An 8,702-nucleotide genomic window follows, 5' to 3' on the forward strand; every position below is an offset into this window, starting at 1 on the left:
ACTACTCGTTTGTCTCGTGTCAGACTATAATAAATGCTTTCTCTATCTCCCTCTCATCCGCCGCTTTCTCTCTCTTCCCTGGGTGGTCGCCGCAAACTTTTGTCGGACAATAAATACCCCGAGCCACCGTAAACATGCAAATGAAAAGATTCGCGCCGGCTTTCGGTTAGATCCCGCGTTAGGCTGCGACTAATGGGTCCCCCACTTCGTCATCCGTATGAATTTATATCTGCCTCGGGAATATAAGCCAACGCTGATATCCTTCCTATACGTATATATATGCATATACATATAGGAAGGAGTGCAAGCCGACGACGATGGTTAAGCGGCACTGCAAAGTTCGCTCTTTCCCGGGAGAAATGAAACGGGACCCTTAATGTCTCGCGAAACTTTGTAAAAATTCTATTTATGGGCCCCATAGATGCTGTTTAAAATTTCATCGGGATATCCCTATCGAAAAGATATCCTAACGAGATTTGTAGTAATTTTGCGACGAACAATATATGTTGCCTTATTTTTATTTTTAAGAAAAAAACCGAATATATCCTTTCTTTAAAAAAGACATGTTTATTTATTAAATGAATTTAATTTTAATCGAAGTATTGAGGCCTCTTTTCCGCGATGCTGCGGTTGGTTGTCTCGAAGATTTTGCTTCGAGACTTGAATCACAGTCGTTTGACAGTTTTACAGTTTGCGGTTAAATTTTATATTATTTCAATTTACTGAGTTTCTATTATGCACATAATTTTATGTGTATTGAAATTTAGTGCGGTATCGCTAGTAGAAAATTTTAATTTTAATTTATTTAGTTGACCAAAACTGACGTCACTTTATTGTAAAATTACATAACATTTCAACCACCGCTTGTGGTCCTTATCAAATGTAAATAGAATCAAATCATTGGTGATTGTAAATTTAACATAGATTATATATTTTTCATGTCGGTGAACTTGACAGACGAAACGAACAATACTGATTGTGAATATTCATTTTGACACAACAATTGTTCGTTTCGTCTGTCAAATTAACCGACATGAAAAATATATAATCTATGTTAAATTTGCAATCACTAACGATTTGATTTTATCTACATTTGATAAGGACCAGAAGCGATGGTTGAAACGTTATGTAATTTTTCATACAATAAAGTGATGCCATTTTTTGATCAACTAAATAAATTAAAACATAATTTTATGTTTATGTCATCGAATTTCTATTATGTATATAATTTTAATTCAGTGAATTATTATTATGTGCATAATTTTAATTTGCCGTATTTCTTTTATATAAATAACTTTAATTCGCTGAATTTCTATTATGTACATAATTTTATTGTATACATAATTTATTCTTGAATTTTTATTATGTACTTAATTTTAATTCTTGAATTTCTATTATATATTTATAATTTTAATTCACCAAATTGCTGCAGTGACTTCTCTTTTTTCAATTAACTAATATTAAAAACTAATATTAGGAAAAATAAAATTAACCTGAGAAAAAATAATACTAATAAGTATTCGGAAAAATAAAACTAATCCGAGGAAAAATAATACTAATATTAGGAAAAATGTATTTTTGGCAAGTTCTGAAAGTATTAAAAGCATGTGCTTTCGTTGTTCTAATATATTATACATTTTGCGAGAAAAGTTATTCAATTTTTTTTTAATAAACAAGATTGAAAATATTCGTAGAAATAAAATGGTTATTCACTTTTCACATATCTATGGATAATTAATTTCATTTGTAATGTTAATCTGATGGATTTTATTTAACGAAAAATAAATGATATATGAATTGTTATGCGATAACCGTAAAAAATTCAAGACTAAAAGACTTCATTGTGGATTGTGTAGGGAAAATGTATGTAAATTCCACAGAGAATGAGAAACTGACCAGAACGGTATAATGCGAAGCGGAGGAATTTTAAGATGCGAGTTCTCTCTTCAGAGACCGACACGAATATCTGCTCGTTAGAAAATAGAACGTTTGTAATTTATGTCGAATCATCTCGATTCGATTTATTGTCCGATAAGGTATAAGGTTTTCCCGAGAACGAAGAGACATGGCATTGTTCGACTATTGGTGTTTCTTTTTTAGAGAGTTTGAAACGCTTCCTTTTGAGATGCATATAAAATGCATTATCGAGGCAGACGAGTAGATGTAGATTGTTTCTCTCTGTTCCCTTTCAATTTGTATTTTACAGACAAAATATAATAATGTGTCATGCGAATTTCCATATTTTTATAATCAAAAATTCTAATAAAAATTCTAATAGAAATTGTCTTTGAGGAATGCACCGATAAATTAAATTGTCACCGCATAAATATATTCCACATTTATACGAGATATCGTAAAACTATTTCATTTGCTTTTAAACTTTGTATAAATTTCATTTGGAATCGGCTTGTTTTTTCACGAAATTATTTCTCGACGATAAAACATTTTACCAACCAAAGCTGTGATCGGTTCTAAAAATAAAATTGGATAATTTAAAATTAATAAAAAATGTATTTAAACCATTTTTTTAATTTTACATATTTATTATTCGAATCTATCGTTCCTTCATAATACATCACCACATTTTTTTCGCTATTCAATTATCTCCCATTAAATGCAATCGGAATAGCTGAAGCATCTCTCATTACTAAAACGATTACTAAAATTGCAATTTCGCGACAAGGATGCTTCGAGGCGATCGCACAATGATTGGAAGAATCCGTTGCTCGGTTTCCTCGAGATCGCGGGGTTGAAACCACCCCCGGTTTGCGGAGATCCATTCTCCTGAAATGAGCTCGCGTGCGATCTTTCGACGCGGCCGATTACTCTCGTTTCAGATTCCGGATAAATAATGCATCGTTCGATCCGCACGGTCCTGCGGTTTCCGCGCGTGAAAGCGGGTGGAAAAGCTCGTCGCGGACATGTATCATCGAGAAGTCGGGGTGTATAAAAGGGGCGGCGACCTCATCTTGCGGGTTGAGAGAGAAAAAGAGAGACGAAGCAGAAAACTGCCATTAGAAATAAATGACGCTCTCGGTACGAAGGGCTCGACAATGCGTTCTGTGTTATTATTGTTATTATTCCAGGGGTCGATCGCGTTCTCATTTCGCGGCCGCGAAACACCCCTACCAAGTCGTTCTATTAACACTCTCGATGGGTTTCCTATATATTTCTTTTCCCTTCCCCCTTTTTTACCTTCCTCGATATTGTGACTTTTAAGCTTTCTATTCCGCACTCCTATATCTGAATATAACATGAACTGTGTTTAAACAACTCTTTGATTTTTTCATAATTTATTCTGTAGCAATTTTTCCATATCAAACCTGATATTTGTATATAAAAATTTATCTTTCATATCGAGAATATTATTTTCATTATTTTACATTACATAAAAAAAATATATATAGCGGGAGTTACGAAATTTCATTTTACTTTGTAATGAACGACATAATATATATATATATATATATATATATATATATATATATATATATAATAAAATAGAGAATTTAAACATAATATTCCCCTATATTATTTTTGCCGGCGTACAAAAATATATTACCTTTGCCATCGCTTTGTATTAAAATCGTTTTCCTTTCCTTCTTCTTTTTTTTGTTTTCAACTCGTTGATAAATAATAAGCCGCAACTTCTCGTCGCGTGTAATATCGTCGCCCCTATCGAGAAAGGGTGGTCGGCCTTTCAAGATTTTTGCCCGGGTACGGAAATTTTCGCACGCAAGGGGATTGAGTTTCCGAGCTATCTTATCCCTTTACCGTTTCCGTCTCGTCGCGAGAGAGATCTTCGACGATCGCGTGACTCACGCCGCGAAGGACAGGAGAGGGTGTTTGCGCCCCCTTTGGAACGCGCTACTTCGACGCCCGATATTTCGACTCTCTATCTGCGCCGCCCCACGAGATGGGGGTTGCGTGGGATTAGAAATACCCTCACGCGGCCCCGGTCGGCATGCATTATAGATGCTCGCGCCTTAGATTAGGGAGGGGTAGGAGGGCGGGGGTGGGTCGGGGCAATGTGGCGCCCGGCAAAAATAGTCCACTCGTAAAGGCAATAGCTTTTACGTTCCACGGCTCTGTGTATTTCAAGCGGACCGATGCGATGCATGCGATGGGATAGCGCCGATGATTCGTTCGCGAGACTTTACGAAATTATTAGGAAATAAATGATATAAACTCTATGAAGTCACCAAATGATAATTAAAAAATGGTAGTAATTCAATCGACCAATTCTGGCAAATAATTAAATTTATTGTATTTTCACAACGTTTCGGCCCTTATCAAGTGCTATAATATAATATTAATTATTAGAAAAATAAATATAAAAATAATAGAATATATATAAAAACATTCACACGTTAATACGCAACCATACCCATGTTCTTAAATCAGAGTAAATCACAACTCTTCCAAAAAACAAAAATATGACACTACATAATAACCTGATAGTATAAAACGAAATAACTATTAGGAAATTATTAGGAAATATTGGTATGACGTATATATATCAAATTTATTATTATTTTACACTAAAATGGGGAGAAGAATCGTCTCTGTTTAGCTTATCGATATTGTACTTTTGATATCTTATCGACATCTCTTTTATATTATCTGTTAACTTCTCTTTGGTCCCCCATACCACCATCGTTAAACAAAGTTGCATCTAATTCAATTAATTTAGTGCTAATTATGTACCAAGTTGTTGCTGCTGTAATCCGGTTTATTGTTCGAACTGTTTAGCAGGAGTTTACATTCAAAGTGGAGAGAGGAGAGTTTGCTTGATTAAACCAGTTCTATTATAATAAAAAGAAATATATACAGTGCTCGAATGAAAAATCAATTATGTGATTAATTAAAAATGCTCTAACGCTACAATCAGCTACATCGAGAATATTATATATATGTTGATTTAAAAAAATTTTAAAATATATATATTAGTCCGACGCACGCGTTGCACACATGTTAAAAATCTGTTTCATCAGCGTTCGTTAACGCTATCGCATAATGAGCTAAATTTTCTACTTATATTATAATATAACCGTAAAGAGATTAGAGAGGAACTACAGTTAGCTGCACGGGCTTTTGATGCAATTGACCCTGAGGCATTACTGTTACGCGAACGGTTGAATACCGGCGCATTACTTTCGTGTATATAACATGGGTTTCAATGACCGAAGGTATCTACTCGAATCTCAAATTTCTATAACCACTAGAAACTTTCATCAAAATAATTCGCAGCTCTTTTTCGCGTATACGTTCTATTTACAGGTATATCTCGACGAATATCGGGGTGTCAAGCCGATCAGGGAAATCTCGAAAACCAGGCATTGTCAGAGAATTTTCACATTATTCTACATTTGTCTCAATAATTGAAATTTTTTATTAAATAAATATAAACTTTTCCTTGATCTCCCAACATGCTAATTTTCTGTGTTGTTAATAATCGATTCAACAAAACTAAAAAATTTGATATATAAATAAAAAAGGTGATTATTGAAATAGTTTTAGTGACATGTTTGTTTCGATTATCGTACATAATGCAGATTCTATAATTGATTTAAATTTTTGTTTTTTTAACTTTCGAACTTCTTCATTGTTGACAAAAATATCTCAAGAATTTCATGATTTAATATTTAATTGATTTATTATATAGATATATGCAAATTATATATTTGGGAGAAATAATACTAAAAAGTCAGGGAAAAAATTAATTCTTGGACTTGGAAAATCTGAAAAAATCAGGAAATTTTTTTCATTGAGTCTGGACACCCTGAATACGCGATGAAACTATATCTATATAACGTTGTTATTGGAATTGGTTCTTTAATTTAACATTTAATTGATTTATCATATAGATATATGCAAATTATATATTTGGGAGAAATAATACTAAAAAGTCAGGGAAAAAATTAATTCTTGGAAAATCTGAAAAAGTCAGGAAATTTTTTTCATTGAGTCTGGACACTCCGAATACGCGATGAAACTATACCTATATAACGTTGTTATTGGAATTGGTTCTTTAAGGGAACATCTGCAAACTTGTGCAAATAAACAAATGTTAAAACACACGCTATCTAGAATCGCGAGAGAGAAGATATTTAGAGAGTGTATCGAAGAGATGGCTATTTGCACATCGCGGTTATTAAGACGTTGCAGCCGGAACGGCGAATAGACGTATATAACATTAATAGCCATCCATTTGCGGCGAGCAATTATAAAGATGTGGCGTCTAACGGGGCGTCTACGGAAGGAAGAATAAGGGAAAAAAAGAACGAAGGAAGAGGCTCGTTAAACACTTTGAGTCCATATCATCGCTATATGGTGCGCGTATAGAGCGTGAAATACTAACAAGCGGTCATCATCAAACAATAGAAACTGGAACGAAGAGAGAACACCAGTACTGGCGATCAAAGCTTCTTAACTTCAATATCGCAGTAAGCTAGTCGAATATTTTCTGTGTTTTTTAGCATATGGAAATTTGCCTACTACAAAGGACGACCGAAATAATAGAAGCAGCGAAAATAATTTTACGCTTTTGTATTTTGTTATCGAACTTTTAAATTATTGATGAAAAAAAAAATATTTTTTTGTGTGTATAAAAATGTGATTATCCTACAAACATAAACGTTTCACGTAAAACCAAGTTGCTATTTTCTCTCGAAATAATAAAAGCCATTCACGGGAGAAAAATGCACGGTGAAAAAAAAAGAGATTAAAATTTTTTAATTATAATCTCATTTGAAAATATATAATCAAAATATAATTAATATAATAATTTGATTATCATGTCGAAGCCGTTGTAAAGTAAATTTGCCGGATACGGATCTGAAATGTTACGTAACGACGATGCATATTTTAAGAGTGCGAAAGTATAAGAAGAGAAATTTTATGTTAACAGAAATGGAACGAGAGAGAGAAGCCGCTATATACGCGATAAGTTCCGCTGTAAGTGCCATTAAAAATTCTAACCGCGACGAACAGAAATTCTCATTTCGCGCGACGATAAGGCGGAGAAGCACTTTCTAAATCCCGCGTCCTGTCTCCGTGCCCGACGCTGATAATAACAATAATGGATGCCCTCATCTGCAATTACAATAAGCAGTTAGCGGGCAATAAATCACAAGAAGCGAAGTCCGCCCGCGATGAAATCTTTCTTTTCGCACATCTCGCGAGATAAGGAAACTTCGTTCCCGACAATTCCGGTGCACGTCCTCCGGAAGTTAACGTGACGAGGAAGAGGAAGGTTGTGCAACCCGAAGACCGACTATTTAATTAGTATCTTCGAGAAACGCGAATAAAGAATCTCTATCGCCAGATGACAATTCACCTTTTCGAGTTAATACACAAGACGAATCTCGATAATTAGTTTTTATAAGAAGCGACCAGACCCTCTCTCGAGAGCTTGGAAGGAAATAGGAAGTCGTCCACTCTTTGCGAAACTTTAGTATACGGTTGTTGCCGGTCGCGGTTGCGGCGAATGTTATAATTTGATAAATGAGTCGATATCGGATGCTCGTTATCGGATGTATCTATCAACAGTAGTTACTTCGGTGGTTCTAAACTTTCCAAGAACTCGATTTTGCCGGAGGTCGTCGCCTTTGAATTTTTCATTCGGTCAAGATAAGATACAGTATACGATATAGCGTCGATATTTCTAAGTATATCCACAAGTCTTTCCATTATGGAGAATTATATGTAAAAAAGTTGTTTTTTAAAATAAAAATCAATCGATTAATGAAAAACACGTAGCTTCTATATATGTGATTTATGTAAATTATAAATAATTCTTCTTGGTAAGTTTAGAACCGCCGAATAATAATTTGAGAGCGAATAGAATATTCTTAACATTGTAAATTATAAATATTCAATATCTCCGAAGTATTCTAATTCACTATCGGATTCTGACATCGATAATGGAGAAATAATTCTGATTAAATTTAAATAATTGATACATATATTTTCGGAACACTGTCGTTTAGTTGTGTTTTTGAATTATACGCAAATTTAAATTATATACGTGTTTATCGAGTACAATAGTTTCTTCAATTTTTAAATATTTTATATAATTTTTTTTAACAGTAGCATACATTATATAAAAATGTCATTCGATTCGAAAAGCTTAAATTCTGTCTTTACCACAAGATGGCCATATCATTACATTTCTTCGATGGAAGTAAAACGGGTTGCTGTTCGATAGGAAATCTTTTACAGAAGTTGAAATGATTGATTATTTCGTATGCTTATTATAAATTTTTATTATCATTTTTTCTGTGATAATCTACGTATTTTTAAATTATCGTCAATCGATTTTTAATATAAAATCTTATATGATTTTAAAAATGTTTAAACGTGTATATTTTATATGTATGTTTAAAATAGATTACAACTAAATAACTAATCCAACTTCCTCTAACTAAAACTTTAATTCAATTTTCAATATTGGAAATCAATTTTGTGAAAACCAGTTTGTTAAGCATTGAGATAAATTGAAATAATTTGGTGGAAATCGATTTATTAAATCTTTATACATGTCAATTTTCATTAAGTATAACTGTAGTATAAAAATAATTAATTTACATACCTACGATCGTTAATGAATAACAAAGAAGTCATCGAGTAAGCTCGAGTTATTACGCAAGACAATAATATAGGAGCTTCTTTCGTAAGCGTGGTTAAAATTTTAATTAACA

The sequence above is a fragment of the Nylanderia fulva genome, unplaced genomic scaffold (genome assembly GCF_048542155.1).
Source record: "Nylanderia fulva isolate GAGA-0341 unplaced genomic scaffold, ASM4854215v1 Scaffold16, whole genome shotgun sequence".
Classification (NCBI taxonomy): Eukaryota; Metazoa; Arthropoda; class Insecta; order Hymenoptera; family Formicidae; genus Nylanderia; species Nylanderia fulva.